This window comes from Lemur catta, chromosome 17 (assembly GCF_020740605.2).
Source record: "Lemur catta isolate mLemCat1 chromosome 17, mLemCat1.pri, whole genome shotgun sequence".
NCBI lineage: Eukaryota > Metazoa > Chordata > Mammalia > Primates > Lemuridae > Lemur > Lemur catta.
Genome location: NC_059144.1, coordinates 3,316,996 through 3,335,280, shown reverse-complemented (window position 1 = coordinate 3,335,280; position 18,285 = coordinate 3,316,996).

The window sequence follows — 18,285 nt, the reverse complement described above, 5'->3', positions numbered from 1 at the left end:
TGCTCACAGACGTATGCAAATGCATGCATCACATGGACAGTCATACCCTTCTGATGGACAGGATTTTGCTGTTGTAATGATGCTGCAAAATACCTTTTTGTAAGTGAAATGTTTCTCTGGATAAGTTCCTGTAAATGTGTTTACCAGGTAAGAGTATGAATAAAGTTAATGTTCTATTTAAGAGTCATTTTGCAGAATTTGCCTTCATAATTTTGTAGGTGTGAAAACAACTAGCAATCAACATTCTTTTGACGTAAAACCGGGAAGTACAGTAAAATGTTACTAGAACATTCAAAAGAATGTTGATTGCTGGTATAAGTAGATAAACAAGTAGAATAACAACAGTAGAACAAACCCTAGGGCTTCATCTTTGCAAAATACAGTCTTAGAATCACAGGTGACCCCACCAAACTCTTAGGGAGCATAGAAGACCCCAGGTAGGGCAGCAGAAGGAAGTGCGCCCAGGCGGGTTGTGGGCTGAAGACGTCAGGTGGCCTCGCAGGCATGTGCTCACCTGCAGTCGGGTTGGGGATGCACAACCCTCAGACAGCAGAGTCAGCACACACAGCTTGGGGAAGGCTCGGGGAAGCCAGTCTGTCGATGTCCCGGGGGAACTGCAGAAAACCCAGACTGCCGCCCACAGATCCGACTCCTATTTGCATTTTGTATCTTTTCCCTGCACCTCAATAGTCTTTTCTCAGGAGGGATTTTAAAACATTTTCTTCTGTGTGTTTTTCTGTATTTCCAAATTGTCTTGTATGAAAATGCATGCCATTGGTAATCAGGGAATAAATATCACTTTTTAAAACATTTTGTATTGTGGGAAAATATATGTTTATGTTATGTAGTATAAAATTTACCATTTTAACCATTTTTAAGTGTTGTGTTTAGTGACATTAAGCACATTCACAATGTTGTGCAACCATCACCAATTATCTATTTCCAGAACTTTTTTTCATCATCCCAAACAGAAACTCTATACCCGTTCAACAATAACTCCCCATTTCTTCCTTCCCTGGTAACCTCTGTTTTATTTTCTGTCTCTATGAATGTGTCTATTCCAGGGACCTTATATAGTTGGAGCAATACAATATTTGTCTTTTTGTGTCTGGATTATTTCACTTAACATAATGTCTTCAAGGTGCATCCGTGTTGTAGCATGTGTCGGAAGTTTATTCCTTTTTATGAATGAATAATATTTCACTGTATGGATATAGTACCTTTTGTTTATATGTTCATTTGTTGATGAACACTTGGGTTGTTTACATCTTTTGGCTTTTGTGAATAATGCTGAACACTGTTTGAATCCCTACTTTCAGTTCTTTTGGGTATATACCTAGGAGTGGAATTTCTGGATCATGTGGTAATTCTATACTTACTTTTTCTTTTCCTGAGACAGAGTCTTGCTCTGTTGCCTGGGCTAGAGTGCCATGACGTCAGCCTAGCTCACAGCAACCTCAAATTCCTAGGCTTAAGCAATCATTCTGCCTCAGCCTCCCAAGTAGCTGAGACTACAGGCATGCACCACCATGCCCGGCTAATTTTTTTCTATATATATTTTTAGCTGTCCAAATCATTTCTTTCTATTTTTTATTTTTATTTTTATTTATTTATTTTTTTTGAGACAGAGTCTCGCTCTGTCACCTTGGCCAGAGTGCCGTGGTGTCAGCCTAACTCACAGCAACCTCAAACTCCTGGGCTCAAGCAATCCTTCTGCCTCAGCCTCCCAAGTAGCTGGGACTACAGGCATGTGCCACCATGCCCGGCTAATTTTTTTTTTCTATGTATATTTTTAGATGTCCATATAACTTCTTTCTATTTTTAGTAGAGATGAGGTCTCGCTCTTGCTCAGGCTGGTCTTGAACTCCTGACCTCGAGCGATCCACCCGCCCTGGCCTCCCAGAGCTAGGATTACAGGCGCGAGCCACCGCGCCCGGCCTCTTTCTATTTTTTAGTAGAGACGGGGGTCTCGCTCTTGCTCAGGCTGGTCTCAAACTCCTGACCTCGAGTGATCCTCCTGTCTCGGCCTCCCAGAGTGCTAGGATTACAGGCGTGAGCCACTTTGTCTGGCCTATACTTACTTTTTAAGGAAATTCCAAACTGTTTTCCACAGCACTTTCATGACTAAATGTCATTTAAAAATTTTATATTTAATATTGGTAAGATGTCAATACTACCCAAGGTGATCTGCAGGTTCAATGCAATCCCTACCAAACTACTAATGACATTTTTTGTAGGAATAGAAAAATCCATTCTAAAATTCATATGGAATCTCAAAGGACCCAAATATCGAAAACAATCTTGAAAAAGAACGAAGTTGGATTATAACACTTATGGATTTCAGAATTTACTGCAAAGCTACAGTTACCAAAGTAGTGTGGTACTGGCATAAAGACAGACATATACGTCAACAAATAAACATGGGCTGGGTGAGGTGGCTCAAGCCTGTAATCCTAGCACTCTGGGAGGCCGAGACGGGAAGATAGCCCGAGGTCAGAAGTTTGAGACTAGCCTGAGCAAGAGACCCCATCTCTACTAAAAATAGAAAGAAATGATGTGGACAGCTAAAATTATATATATAGAAAAAATTAGCCGGGCATGGTGGCGCATGCCTGTAGTCCCAGCTACTCGGGAGGCTGAGGCAGAAGTATTGCTTAAGCCCAGGAGTTTGAGGTTGCTGTGAGCCTGACGCCATGGCACTCTAGCCTGGGCAACAGAGCGAGACTCTGTCTCAAAAAAAAAACACAAAACAAACAAACAAAAAAAACAAATAAATATGGTTAATGATTTTCAACAATGTGCCAAGACCATCCAATGGGGAAAGGACAGTCTCTTTAACAAATGGTGTTGGGAAAACTGGACATCCACAGGCAAAAGAGTGAAACTGGACCCTTACTTTATACGATATACAAAAATTACTCAAAATGGATCAAAGACCTAAATGTATGAGCTAAAACTATAAAACTCTTAGAAGAAAACAGAGAAAAAGGTTCATGACATTGGATTTGGGAGTGATTTCTTGGCTGTGACACCAAAGCATAGGCAACAAAAGAGCGAATAGATAAACTGAATTTCATTAAAATTAAAAACTTTTGTGCTTCAAAGGACACTGTCCACACAGTGGAAAGGCAATCATGGAATGGGAAAAAATAAATGCAAATCCCATATCTGGTTAAGAGATTCATATCCAGAACAAATAAAGAACTACAGCAACTCAACACAAAAAAACAAACAACTCAATTAAAAAATGGACAAAGGACTTGAATAGACCTTTCTCCAAAAAAGATATGCAAATGGCCAATTAAGCACATGAAAAGATGTTCAACATCACTAATCATGAGGGAAATGCAAATCAAAATCACAAGAGATAGTGCTTCAGAACCATTAGGAGGGCTGCTACAAAAACAAACAGAGAAAATAATCAGTGCTGGTGAAGATGTGGAGAAATTGAAACTCTTGTTCATTGCTGGTGGCAACATGGCATGGCACAGCTACTGTGGAAAGTATGGCAGTTCCTCAAAAAATTAAACATAATTCCCATATGATCCAGCAATTCCACTTCTGGCTATACATACCCAAAAGAATTGAAAACAGGGACTCAGACAGATGTTTGCACACTATGTCCACATCAGCACTGTGCACACTGATCAAGAGGTGGAGACCCAGATGCCCACTGACAGATGAGTGGACAAAGAAAATGTGGTATATCTGTACAACAGAATATTATTCAGCTTTGAAAAAGAAGGAATTCTAGTGGGAGTGGGGGCAGGGCAGTGGCTCACGCCTGTAACCTCACAGTCTGGGAAGCTGAGGAGGGAGGATCGCTTGAGGCAAGGAGTTTGGGACCAGCCTGGGAAACAGTGAGACCCCATCTCTACAAAAAATGTTTTTAAATTAGACAGGCATGGCGGCAGGTGCCTGTAGACCCAGCTACTCAGGAGGCTGAGGCAGGAGGATTGCTTGAGCCCAGAAGTTTGAGACTGCAGTAAGTCTGTGATCATGCCACTGCACTCCAGCCTCAGTGACAGAGTGAAACCCTATTTCAAAAAAAAAAAAAAGGAAGGAAATTCTGACACATGGTACAACATAGATCAGATGAGCCTTGAAGACGTTATGCTAAGTGAAATACACCAGTCACAAAAGGCCAAATACTGCATGATTCCATTCCCTTGCGGTACTTAGAAGAGTCAAATTCACAGAGACAGAAAGTAGAATGGTGGCTGCCGGGGCCAGCAGGGAGGGTCGGGGGAGTTAGGGTTTAATGCGAACAGAGATTCAATTGGGGAAGACGAGAAAGTTCTGGAGATGGATAGTGGGATGGTGGTTGCACAACAGTGTGAATGTACCGAATGGCCCCAGAACTGTACACTTAAAACAGGTTAAAATGGTAAATTTCATGGCATGCGTGTCTTACCACAATAACAAAATATTTATCTATTATTTATGTATCTAATTTTTCTTTCTCACACCATTCTGACCTCGATGATGAGGTCCCCTGTTAGGAAGCTGCTGCCCCACCAAGGCCTGCAGAAAGCCACCATCTGCCAACCCAGGCTTCCCCAGCTCCCTCCCCACCTCACGAGGAGTCTAGGTCCCGGGAACTAGTTTAGCAATCAGGAAGTGGAGCTCCTTAGCTTATCTTCAACATCTCGTAAATGTCTCCAGTGTCTACTGTGTGCCAGGCACCTTATCCTTGTCATCCAGCTTGATCCTTGAAATAACTCTAACAGAAAACGATTATGATCCCCATTTTATAGACAGTAAAACTGGACTCAAGAAGTTAAGTGGCATGCCCAAGGTCATAGAACTAGCAGTGCGAGCTGAACCAGGTCTGCTGACACCTAAGCCCTTTCCAGTCCAGAGGATCTCAACTTACTCTGGGGGATACCTGAGAATGAACCTTCTTGAGAGTTAGGGAGTGAGCTCCCTGTCTCTGGAGGTGAGCAAGCAGAGACTGGATCACTGCTGGGCAGGGATGCAACACAGTTGTCACATACATCAGGTGAGGGTTTAGACTAAAGGACTTTAAGATCCCTTCCAGCTCTGAAAGATTTGATTGTGAAGGGCAGAGAGGTGAAGTGACTTGCCCAAAGTCACACAGCGAAGATGCACGTCTCCTGATTCCTTATTTAGAATCTTGAGGAGGAATGATTCGTGGTAGGTACTCAGCCAATACTTGGAATCGGTTAAGGACCCTGGAGAAACTGTGAATTTATTCGTTCAGCCGACGAGTAGTTATTATTTATGGCCACCTAGGAGACCAGACGGACAGGTACCTTGGCAGGTGGAGAGTGAAGGGAAGCATGTTCCAGATGGAAGGACAGCTCTCGAGAAGGCTTGGGGTGGGCGGAAGCACAGGGGCAAGGTGGACGGCAGTGATCGAGGCCTGGGTAAGCAGTGCTGACATCTGATTAAGGACTTGGGTCTTTGTGCCAAGCCTGGTGGCCCCTGAGGGCCCTGCCCTGACCGTTTGTGACCATGGCCTTCTGAGGCTGACTGTGCAACAAGCAGGGTGGGGTGGGGTGGGCAAGGGGGCAAGACGGAACCTCAAGGAAGTAGCATCGAAAACATGGCACTTTTCAAACGGGTGGGATTCGTTTCCCTCTTTGCCCTCTGGTATCTTTGTACCTCCTGGAGGCCGAGCACTTCTCCTGCCCGGGGACAGAACAGGCTGACGCCACAGATGAGGGAGCCCAACCCTCTGTCCCAGTCCCCACCTGCACATGTGCGCTCTCCGTGCTGGCCCCAGTCCTCATCCCCTCCCTCATCTGTTCACTGGAGCTGCTGTTGCTCGGCCCCCAGGACGCTCCTGCCTCTGGCCTTTGCATGGGCTGACCCCCCACCCCCCCCGGAATGCTCCTCCCGTGGGAACCTACCTGGCTGGTGCCTCGCCTCACTCAGCTCACCACTCACTGTCCTCCCACAGGAACCAAGGACCGTGAGCGCAGGATTTTGTCTGCTGTGGTCACGGCTCTGTCTCTGGGCCCCAGGGCAGTACTGTGGACACAGCAAGTGCTCCGCAAACACCTGCCGCATGAATGAATGGCTTCCACAGGTGAAGCTTCACAGACGGAAAGCCTAAGTTCACACTGCTCCGACCCCTGACCTCCAGCCTGTTCTCAGGAGAAGCAAATTGTCCACGTGTATTAGAGTCTCCCGTCCACATGTACGCGTGTGCGGGAGGGCAGGCTGGGCAGGTGGGAGGTGTTCTCTTCTTCGGGGTTCCGGGCCACCTCCCACGAGGTTCAGTGAGCACAGAAGGAACCACTCTGTGCACTGAGCCCAACGGCCTTCCACCACCAGCAACTCGCTGAACCCTTCCAGAGATCCCAGCAGGTGAACACAGGGGAAACTGAGGCACAGAGAGGGTAAGCCGCCTGCCCAAGACCACTTTTAGGAGGTGGCAGAGCCAGGACTGGACCCCAGGCCCATCTGGGGGCCCACACCCCCACTGTGCACTAGTCTTCAACAGGCTGTTGTTGCTTGGGGCCCCTTCTCCAAGGAGTCCCATGGCACTGCCCCGGAAGCAATGCGGTTCCGAGCAATGCGGGGGGTCTCTCCAGAGGGATCTGGGGGCCCAGAGCGAACAGCACAGGTTTGTTCCACCCACCATGCTGCCTGACCCTGGGCAGGCTGGCCACGCTGGGCCTCAGTTTCCCCGGCTATGCAGTGAAGGCATCGCTGGGCTGACCACATCCCACTGCTTCTGAGCATCCCGGCGTTGCCTGTGACCGAGGCTCCTCCAAGGAGGAGGCAGTTTTTCAACAGGCCAAGTGTGCCTTGCTCCCTGGGCCAGGGGCTGGAGGCTTTGAAGGAAAAATAAGAACCCAGCCAGTGCCTCTCAGGCCGCTCCCTGCTGCCCTGGAGAGATCCAGCCATCTGCCCACACCCAGCTGCAGGAATAGCTGAGTCACCTGGCAGGGCCACTCACCCTGAGATCTGAGCAGGCCTCAGCAGGGTTGGTGACCTCCTGGGCTGGCCCCCACCCGGTGCACTGGCTTTCTGGGAAGTCACTTCCATGAGAAGCCACTGGATCAGACAGGGCCCTAAGTCCCCAAAGTTGGGGGAAATCAGAGGCAGTCCCTTAGGGCTGAGAGAGATAAAGGGGTCCTTTTAAGGGTGCCCTATGGTCACCAGCACTTCAGGCATAAGCAAGAAGTGTCGTGGGGCACTTGTTTTTTGGGTTTGCTGTCAAGAAAGCAGCAGGTGGTTTTGGAGAGTAAAGGCTGGTGGTTATGGGGAGGTAAGGGCCAGTCCTAGGTGGGGCTCAGTAGAGGCTGCAGGAATGATAGTAGAAATCATGGCCCGATGTTGGCTGGCCAGGGAGGTCTGTAGTGCACGGCCACCTGTCCCTCGATACCCTTCCCCAGCCTCCGCAGGGCGCCCCTCTCAGGAAGGCCTCCCTGACCGCCCGGCTGCCCCGCGGGTTCCACGCTCCTGCCACGCCCACGTCCGCACACCTGGCTGCCTTTTTACTGTTCGTCCTTCACTGGAACAGTAGGTCCTCAAAAGTGGCACGCTGCTCTTTCCTCAGGGCCGACAGCAGTGCCTGGCGCATAGGAGGAGTTCAACAAACATATCTGAGAGGGGGAATGTGTCCTGTGAAGTTTACCCTCAACATTTTTTCAGAGAGGTTGTATAATTGCCCTGAGAACACACAGCCAGAAAGAGGCAGTGCTGTGGTTTGAACCAGGCCTTCTCCTAGGAGTGGGGTCTTCTTGCTCCGTGGCCCTCAGAACGCCCTGCACCTGAGGAGAGGGGCTTGTGCCCTGTGGGAGGGCACGCCGCAGGCATGAGCCCCTGGGAGCAGGGACCTGGGGTTGGCAAATTCTGTGCTGTCATTGTAGCACGACAGAGGGAGAGGGCCCCTCCACCCCCCCATGTTCACACCACCTTTAAGCCCTGGCTTAAGGGGCACTTCCTCTAGGAAGCCTTTCCTGGCTCTCCTCAGGCCAAGGAGTCCCCTTCCTCCTCCAGGTGACCCTAGCATCTTACGCAAACCCTGATCATGAGTGCAGTGGGGGCACTGTGGGGCAGGCCAGCCCAGAGGAGCATCTGGACTTGCCAAGCGCGGGCTGGAGACCCTGCGTGTACCACCTCACTCCTCTGAGCTGCGCCTCTCTCACCCGGATAAGGAAGACAGGGGTACCTGCCCGCCGCCCTGAACCTTCCAGTCGAGTCCCCTACATTTCTGACGAGGATCGGCCCGGCCGTGTCTTGCACACCTCCAGCAGCTGGGAGCACGCTACTTCCCTAGGGAGACACATGGTGAACAGCGACTTCTAGCAGGTGTCTTCCATCCCAGCCCCACCTGGAGGATCCTTGGAACCTCAAGAACTGGAAAGTGCCATCTCACAATCTTGAACAATGCAGAGCAAGTTGTCTTCTCCCCGAACATTGAGAGAGCTTGCTTGTTCTGGAAGACAAAGTCAAAAGCAGACTCCTTGTTGGTGAAGTTATCTTGTTTTGTTATCTGCCTCGAGCAGAAGTGGCTTTGGGGTACCCAAACAGCACTGATGACTTGTTGGCCCAGATAAATGTCAAATCCACACCCAAAATAGGCTATTAAAAGACACCTTTGGCGGGGGGACATGGTTTCAGGGGTGGCCACTGCAAAACTGGAAATTATGCTCTTCCCCAAACCAGTTGGATTGCTCTTGTGTGATCCCAGCCAGATGGCAAGAAGATGCCACTAGGAGCAGTCACATAAAGTCTTACATGATTCAGGCTGGGTGCGGTGGCTCGTGCCTGTAATCCTGGCACTCTGGGAGGCCGAGGCAGGAGGATCGCTTGAGTTCAGGAGTTGGAGACCAGCCTGAGCAAGAGCGAGACCCCGTCTCTTCTAAAAATAGAAAGAAATTAGCTGGACAACTAAAAATATATAGAAAAAATTAACCGGCCATGGTGGCACATGCCTGTAGTCCCAGCTACTCGGGAGGCTGAGGTGGGAGGATTGTTTGAGCCCAGGAGTTTGAGGTTGCTGTGAGCTAGGCTGACGCCACGGCACTCTAGCCTGGGCAACAGAGTGAGACTCTGTCTCAAAAAAAAAGAAGTCTTACATAATTCACCTTGGCTTTAAAAATCCATTCTCAGAGCTCAGCAAATAAAGCAGTTTTTTTCTTTTCTTTTTTTTACCCTGATGTCATTCTATTTTTTCTTAATTTTTTTTCACATTACAGACATAATAATGTGTTTATGATAGATAGTATGGAAAATATATTATAACATAAGAACAAAACAAAAATTGTCTTTCATTCCATCACCCAGAAACAACCACTGTTAACATTTCATGTTAACAGTCCTTCCCTGTCCTCTCCCCTGGCATCCCCTTTCTCTCTCATCAATGGAGTTATACTTAAAAAAAAAAAAGGGACATTGTATCTCTTTTCCCCACTGGATCTGAAGGATAGAGCTGTGAATGAGGTAGATAAGGTCCCACCCTTTTGGACCTCACAGTCCAGAGGGGAAATAGAAAATAAACACATAAATGAACATTCAAGTTGTTTCCAATTTTCTTCTGTTACAAACAACATTGCAGTGATTTTAGCCAAGTGTCTGAATACACACATGTTGATTACATTAGAATAACTTTCCAAAAGTGGAATTTATGACACAGGGTTTTCCCCATTCCATTAAAAAACTGTAATGATCATATTTATGCACATCTGTATTTATATTTTGTTGATATTATCTGATAAATACCTCCTCTGCATGAGACAGCTTTCAATGACAGACCTGTGGATTCTCTGCATCAGAAGGGATTTTACATGTTTCCTGTCTAGGCTAACACTTCACCCCTCTCCAGCATCACAGCTTACATACCCCCAGGGACAGACAGCTCATTCCTTCCTCCAGAAGTTCATTCTATCTACATGGCTCTGCCTCTGGGAGATGTTCCCTTATGTTGAAATAAAACTGGTCCCCCTGGGCTCCTGCCACTGGCCCTGGCCTTCAGCCTGTACACTGCAAATCCAAGTGTCATACCCAAACCCACCCTGCTGTGCTGGAGGCCAGCTCCCTGTCCCCTCAGAGGCCAATGCTTTACTCGTGCTGCTGCTGTGCTCCCACCCTGTGCTGAACTGCTCAACTGGGACTCAGCTCAGGGACTGCCTCACCTCCCCCAGGGAGGCTTCCCTGACCACGTCTCCTGAGGAGCAGTGGCCTCCTCTGCACCTGTACACTGTTCCTCTCTCCATCGAAGCATGTTTTATTGCCTGTCCCCCTCACCCAGCTGTGTGTCACTTCAGGGCCATCTATGCCTCCAGCAGGAACTGGATAAAACCTGCTGCATGATCGAGTGGAGGAAGGATTCCAGTGCGCGTCTCTGACAGACTCTGCAACCTCGGCATTCCACGTGTCTGATCTGGGCCCACTGCCCTCCACCGTAAAATGGACAAAATCAACTTCCTGGGGTTGTTAGTTCCCCCGTTTGTTTACTTAACAAGAAATGTTCACTAAGCAGGCCCTTCTGAGCCCCCACTATCCTGAGAACTGAGGGCACAGGGCAGGTGGGACAGGCAGGTCCTGGCCCCCAGGGCACTCCAATTGTAATGGAAATAGGCAAACAGTCACAGACTCCATCCAGGAGGTCTAGGAAGGAACTCTGCAGGTGCTGGGCAGAGAACGCCAGGGGAGCAGCCCAGCGTGCGGCCAAGGCAGCCACCCCAGGAAGGAGACTTCCAGCTGAGACCTGAAGAAGGACGGTGATCTTCAGATTCCAGGCCCTGAAACAGCAGGTGCAAAGGTCTGGAAGTAGGACAAAGCCAGGGGGACCCCAAAATTGATCAGAGATCCTGTGAATGGCCCTGGCATATTCATTCAATCAGCACCCATTGAGCAATGGTGTGTGCCAAGCCTGGGGTGGTGGGTTCTGGGGACCCTGGGGAGGAACTGACCCCAACGCTGCCCTGGAAGGCTGGAGGTGAGTGGACAAGATCAGATGATTAAAATGCACAGGCAAGGGCTGCTGCCGAAAGAGAGAATCAGTCTCTCCTGCCGGTGTCCTTGGGCTCGTTAATTAATCAATCCATTGAATCATTGCTTCATGGATTTATAGATTTATTTCTTCATTGGGTGGTTAGTTCATTCATTCATCTCCCAATGCGTGATTGTGGCCCTCTCTGAGCCAGGCACTGTGCCGGCTCTGGAGAATGGCATGAGCGAGACAGATTCTTCCTTGACCCCGGGCATCACATCCTCTAGAGGAACAAGACAAAGGATAAACAAATGGGAAAACTCAAACGGAGCAATGAGACAGAGCAAGAGGTCTTTGGCTGCAGATCCCCATCAGGGGAAGAAACAAGAAAACTTAGCCCAGGCTTGAAGGAGGAGGAGGACGCAGCCCAGGAAGAGCATAGGAACAGCCTGTGCAAAGGCCGGGGCCTGAGCGGAGGTGGCGAGTGTGCGTCTCAGAGGGAAGCCTGCTCACTCGGCCTGCCCACCCAGCCCGCCCGCGTCTGCCCAAAGCAAATTGCCCGCTAATTTGAGGGGGCTGCCCATGAAGAGGTGCCCTCGTCTCTGGCCACACGCAGTGGGTGCGTCTTCCTGGAAGCCAGCAAAGCGCGGCCTCCCCCGCGGCCGAGGCCCGGCTGCGCGGTGGCGAGAGAACAGGGCTGCTTTATGACAGTGCCACAGGATGGCGTGGGCAAACAGAAGGCCCGAGTGTGTCCAGGGTGGGCAGGCCAGGAGCTCAGAATAGCTCATTGAGCCCGTGGTGGTTGGGCCCAGAGTGCAGCCGGGAAGAAACAGGTCTTTATTACGGGGAGGCCCGGCACGGCCTGAAACGGAGGACACGCCACCAGGCCAGCCAGCTGCCACCTTTGTGAGGCCGGCCCCACACAGTCCCTGTGCACAGACGCGGCAGTCTAAGTTTACAGTCCTTCAGTAGCTTGTCTTTCATGGCAGATTTGCCGGCCCCTCCACCAGGCTTCTTTGCCTCCTGCCTCCCCAGGACAGAATCAAACTTTTACATTTCCCATGAAAGGTGGTGGCCAGTGAATGACGCCCTGCACAGCTCTGTGCTCCTCACCACTCGAGCACGATGGTGCTCCAGCAATCCCAGGAAGTGGGTGCCTTTAGCGACCCCATCCTGCAGATAAGGAAACTGAGGGTCAGAGAGCACCAGTGACTCAGCCAAGTTCATGGCTGGTGAATATGGAACAGGGATGGAGCCAGGCCTGCCCGTGCCCCAGGCCCGTGCGTTTCACCACCATGGTGTGTGTGTGGGGGGTGTAAAATACGTTGTGTGTGTGAGGCATGTGTGGTGTGCATATGTGTGCAATGTGTATGGTATGTAGTATGTGTGTGGTACATGTAACGTGTGGTGTGTATGACATGTGGTGTATGTGATGTATAGTGTGTGTGCGTGTGTGTCACGTGGTGTGTATAGTGGGGGGGTGATACGTGTGGCATGCGGGGTGTGTGTGTGATATGTGGTGTAGCAGGTGTGTGTGCTGCATGTACGTGTGTGTGAGTGTGCCTGTGAGTGCCACCTGCTCGCTCTAGGGCACATCCAGACACTTGACCTAGTTAGGGCACCCACAGCAGTTGGTGGGGAAACAGGCCCAGAGTTCCCTGCCAGTGACTCAAGCAAGGCACTTGCTCCTCAGGGGGCCATTTCCTCTATGGCCCAGCACCTCTGGGGGCTGGGTCAGGATGGTGACTTTGAGGGCCAGATGAGCAGCAGAGCCCCAGGGGCCTCCTGGCTCGCAGTCCCTCAGCAGATCCACCAACGGTGATGGGGCCCCTCACTGTCCACCTGCCCCTCCCTGCTCATCACCCCTGTGTCTTTCCCCTTTTGAAGACCTTCCTGGGGACAGACTCCAAGCCAAGGCCCTGGGACCTGCCTGCCCCCATCACTCCTGCCCCCTCCTCCAAGGCTCTGCTTCCTGGACCCCAGGCTGATCCCCAGGTGACCCCCAGGCCAAGCGGGTGCTGCATCCTGAGCTCTCCAGCCCCACATGCCTTCCCCCCAGCCACAGGACTCTTTTCATTGCAGAGTGACAGCTCCACCATCTCACCCTGCGCTGCCCCCTTGCTAGGGTAGGGCAAGTGTTCCTGGTACCTTGGCTATGGAGCAAATGCATTAAGCTCACAGATTCTGCAGGTCAGGAATTTGGGAGGACACAGAGGGGACGTCTGGGGCCTTGGGTGGGAGACTCAAAGGCTAGGGCTGGGACGGCCGGCCTCTGCGGGGGCTCGGTGCCTCTCCATGCCGTCCCTTCACACGGCTGGCTTGGGCTTCCTCACAGCACGGTGGCTGGCGTCCCTCAGGTGAGCATCCTCGGGATGGAGGGAGACAGAAAGGAGACCCGAGGGTTGGGCGAAGTGTCGAGTCATGGTGTGGGGCGGGCATCAGGGATTGTGGTCATTTGGGAAGAAGCAATCTGTCACCCACAGTGTCTCCAGAGCCCAGCACAGGGCTGGCAGGTACTCAGAAGACTGGTGAGCTCATGGAGTCCCCAACACAGGCTCCAGATGAGGAAACTGAGGCCCAGAGAGCTGCAATAATTCACTCCAGAGCCTCAGCTCCGGGGACCCTAGTGGGCTGCAGCACTCTGCCCCCTAGTGACCAGAGGTGGTACTTCCAGGAGCAGGAAGCCTGAGCGCCGCCCCGACGCGGCGTTGACCTTGACCCTCAGGCAGAGCCGGCCAGGCCACTCCTGGAATGCGTGGACAAACGCCTGAACCTTGGCAGGCTCCAGGCACAGAGATGAACTCAAATTTGTAGTGAGCGTGTATCCCAACGGTCACACTCTGTCATCTGCTGCCCCCTCCCCATCAGGGATGTCCTTAGAGATCTCTGAGGTCACCAGGGGTGTGTGTGTGGTGCAGACTGGCCTGCTGCCTGCTGGGTGGACCTGGGGTGAAGGGGTGACCACTGAGTGTAACTGCACTCCGGATTACTCCCAGGGGAGACCCCCAGTGGCTCCTGTGGCCCCAGGATGAAGGCCACAGCCTTTACAGTGGGAGTCTTGGAAGGCTTCGCCCACGCTGCCCTCCCTGTCAGTCGAGACTATCAAGGCCCCAGAGGTTCCTACTGCCCTGAAGTCAACGGGGCTCCAGACCAACAGCCCAACTGCAGTTCTCTCCCCGCCCGCAGCTTGCCCTGGGCCCAGCCACCCCCAGTGCTCTTGGGGTGAAGTCTAAACTCCTTGTTCTGCCTGAACCGGCCCCTCCCTACAAAGCGTCCCCTCTCGCTGCCTCCCCATGGACTGGGCAGAGCAGGAGATGGGGAGACATTAGGAAGGAGACTCGGACAAGCAGGGCTATGTCTGGAGCCCGTAGAGCTGCCTGCCAGCGTCTCCTTGCATGAGGCTGAGAAGCCGGCTGGGAGGTAACTCACCCCAATGGGAGGGAAGGTCATGAAGGTCAAGTGTAGCCAAAGGCCAGCAGGCGAGGCTGGAGGGGAGGGGAGACCCAGGTAAGAAGAGAATCAGTCGCTCCGTCAGGCCCCTGGCCCGGGCCCAGACCCCCAGACCTTGGGCTCCTGCCAGAGCGCTGCCCCGGGGGTGGCACAGGCTCATCCCCACGCTCCCTGCCGCAGTGTCCACAGCAGCCCAGACGTGGAAGCAGCCCAGTGGCCACTGACAGATGAATGGATACACCAAATCCGGTGCACACTATGGAATATTGCTCAGCCTCCGAAAGGAAGGAGACATTGTTGACACATGTTCCAACATGGATGAGTCTTGAAGGCATTACACTAAGTGAAGTCAGACAGATACTGTATGAATTTATACGTGGCAAATTTGTGTTATGTGTATTTTACCACAATTTAGGAAAAAGAATAAAAACTGATGGAACAGAAAAAAAAATCAGTACAAAAAATAAGAATTATTTCCAGCTTAAATGACTTTCTGGACAATTTTATAAAGCAGTAGTGATGACAGTTGAAACTCAACATTTTCCAAACTACTCCTAATTCTCACATCACTAGCAAACACACGCGTGCACCCCAACAACCTCTGTCCTGCCGGCTCTCGTCTCAGTTAACAGTGTAACAGGAAACAATATGCTATGAAAAAAGTCTACCAGAAAGCACTTCCAAGTCTAGAGACTGTGACCGATATTTGCAGGGGGAGTGGAGAGGAAGGAGTCTGTTGTTTTGTTTTTTAACCCGAGAAAACACTGAAATGGCTTTTCTTGTTTTGCCAGTAGAAGTCTCAAATTCAAACAAAAAAAAAGCGAAATTATTCTGCACAAATGTGCAAATAAAGTAAGAGTCTGTCTCTTTAGGTATAAAAAGAAGCCTCTACTTGAAGGCACTGGAAGTCCACCAAGGTAGGAAGAACTACTCGACCAGGGTCCCAGGAGAGACAGAGGCCTGGGGAGGTGACCTGATATTTGGGGCTGTTTCTACCTCAGGGACAACTGGAAAGAAAGGGGGGAAAGAGGAGCACAGAGCAGGTGTGACGAAGGCATTTACATACGTCCGATGACACTGAATGTGCCTATTAAGAGACAGACGCTTGTCAGGCCGGACAGTAAGAATCGAGTTCTGGAGAGAGAGGGGGAAGGGGACAGGTGGGAAGAAGACGACCCTCTTGTGCCCCGCCCAAGGGGAGGCGAGGAACTGAATGATGGGGGCAGTTGTGGGCATGGGGAGCACCCTGCTCCTCTGCCAGCGCCTGCTCCCACTAGTGTCCCCTTCATTCATGCAGAGGAATGCCTTAAGGGCCTGCCCTGTGCCAGGGTGGTGCTGGGTGCCACGGACTTGTGGTGGGGAAAACAGAAAAAGGCCACAATCCTTGCCCTTGTTGGGGCACAGATAAACAAGGAAACAAACGAGCACGCTCCTTTCCAGAGGAGACAGAGCAATGAGGACAGCAAACGGGGTGGGGGTGACGGACGTGGCAACTGTCTGCTGTCCCCGCCAGACAGGGCTCTCCCAAATGAGTACCCGCTCCCCCTTCCCATCCTCCCTTTCTCCTCTCCAAGCCCCATGCAAAGACAGCCCACTGTGCCTTGGGCTACAGCTGGATCCGCACTCTGCCTGCACACTGTGAGCCCCACAAGGGCTCTGCTACTCTGGTGTCCAGCGACCTTTGGAGGATGTTTTGGAGGCAGGAGCTGGATCAGCTGCTTTCAGGCCTTTCCCGCTCCTGTCGCACCCCCGGGTGGGGTAGGACTGTCCCTGCAGCCACCCCAGACTGGCCTGCGCCCACAGCAAGGAGCCCTCAGATGCCTCATTTATATCCGCACCTTCACAGACCCCCATCGGGACTCTCTCTTCCCGGGATAATGAAGATTATAAAGGAGAAGCTGTCATTCTCCATTACTGGGACCGATGATTTCAATGACTTTGGAAAATGTTCTCAAACAAATGTTTTTTAACCTCTTAGCACGTAAAAGTCTTTTAGAAAGGTAGTTCTTCTAGAAGTTCTATATCAACATCCTTGGGGAACGATTAAAAACTAGGCCCAGCCAGCCATGAGGCTCACCCTGTAATCCCAGGAAGCCAAGGTGGGAGGATCGCTTGAGTCCAGGAGTGTGAAGTTGCGGTGAGCTATGATGACGTCACTGCACTCTAGTCCAGGTGACAGAGCAAGACTCTGTTTAAAAAAAAAAAGGAAAAGAAGTAGGAGTCCACAGGAATGCTTATATGGTAAACGAGTTCAGCCCAAACCTTGAGTTGGACCAAGTAGGACTGGGCGTTTGACCTTGTCACCCACTGGCCCGTCCGGCTCCTGAGAGAAGAACCATGTCTTGTTCTTCTTTGTGTTCTCAGCCCTCCCGTGGCACTTGGTTTCCCTGGCAAGCCCTTGGGGGTTTGATGAAATTCCTGTATTTGCCTGTCTTGCGTTCCTTTCGGGGTGCCTAATTTTTGTCTAGCTGTTCATTCCTCAGCCATTCTGACAGTCACTTACTCAGCAGATACCTGAGTGTTCTAGGCACACACTACCTGCTTGCTGAGAATACAGCCAAGTCCACAGAGCTAACATCCAGTTGTCATACCTGGCGGAGGTGAGGCCCACAGTAATCAGATAATGACACAGACACTATTGCAAATTGTAATAAGTATCGTGGAGGGGATACACCGGACATCTTCAGGATCAAGGGGAGGCTGCAGAGGAGTGAGCAGGGTGCAGGAGTCAGGTCCTATGGGGCCCAGCAGGCCATAGAACAGAATCCAGGTTTTATTCCAGTGTAAGGAGGAGCTGATGAGAACTTTGGGCAAAGCCCTATATATCTGATTTATGGTTTTTGAAGACCCCTTTGACGGTTGTATACTATGTGGGGAATGGCTTGGGGTGGGCAAGGGGAAGCAGAAGACCACTTAAGAGGCTACTGAGTGGCCCAGGTGAGACACTGGTGGCCTGGAGGGGGATGGATGGAAGGGTGCACTTGGAATATCTTGTGGGGGTGATGTTAGCTCTTCCTATTAACTAGTGGTCACTCTAAGCCAAAGTCCTTAGAAGATACTGCTGTTAGACAGTCCTCGAGAAGTTTCTGGTATAGGAAGTGGGGTGATGATGCAGATATGATCCAAGCTGGGCACCATTTCCTTGTGTCTTGTTGGTCTCACTTTCAAGGAGGGCTGTAAACCTGCACTCCCTACCTGGCAGCCTCAGCTTGTCTTTCTCCTTATTCACTTTCAGCAGCAAGAAAAGAATCCTTAGGAACTAACATTTTTCATCTTCCCATGCTGCCCCTTCTAACAGCTGTTTGGCCAAGCTAGTTTAAAACTTTAAGTCCCAGACCATTATGTTTTTCCTGCCAGGATGTCTCTTAAGTTTCAAGAAATACCTGTTTTTATATATAAAGTTTTATTGGCACACAGCCAGGCCTATTTGTTTATATATTGTCTATTGCTGCTTTTGCAATACAAGGGTAGTGAGTAGTTGTGAAACCATATGGCCTACAATTCTCAAACAGATACTGTCTGGCCCTTTAGGAACTTTGCTGCCCCCTGCCCAAGATCAGGTAGCAGGTTCACACCAGGCTGATGCCAGCGTATGTCCTCTTGAAGTGGCCCAAGGCTCCTATTCCTCAAAGTTCTGGCTTGGGGGAAAAGCCACAAGGTGCTCACTGGCTCATGAGTATCCAGTTTAATGTATGTGCATAAGCCAACTCCTGAATGCCAGAGACTGCCTCTGCACTGAGGGGATGGATGTCCTGGGGACTCCTGAAACTCTCCTCAGTCACTGTGCTCCTGTGTAGGAGCCAAGAACAAGTTAATTGACTCAAGCATGATTGGTGGGGTGCCTCCCTCAAGCTATTAGAACCTATTCCCACCCCCATTTATACTTCTAGAAAGTGGCGGAGTTTCAGACCCAAGCAGCA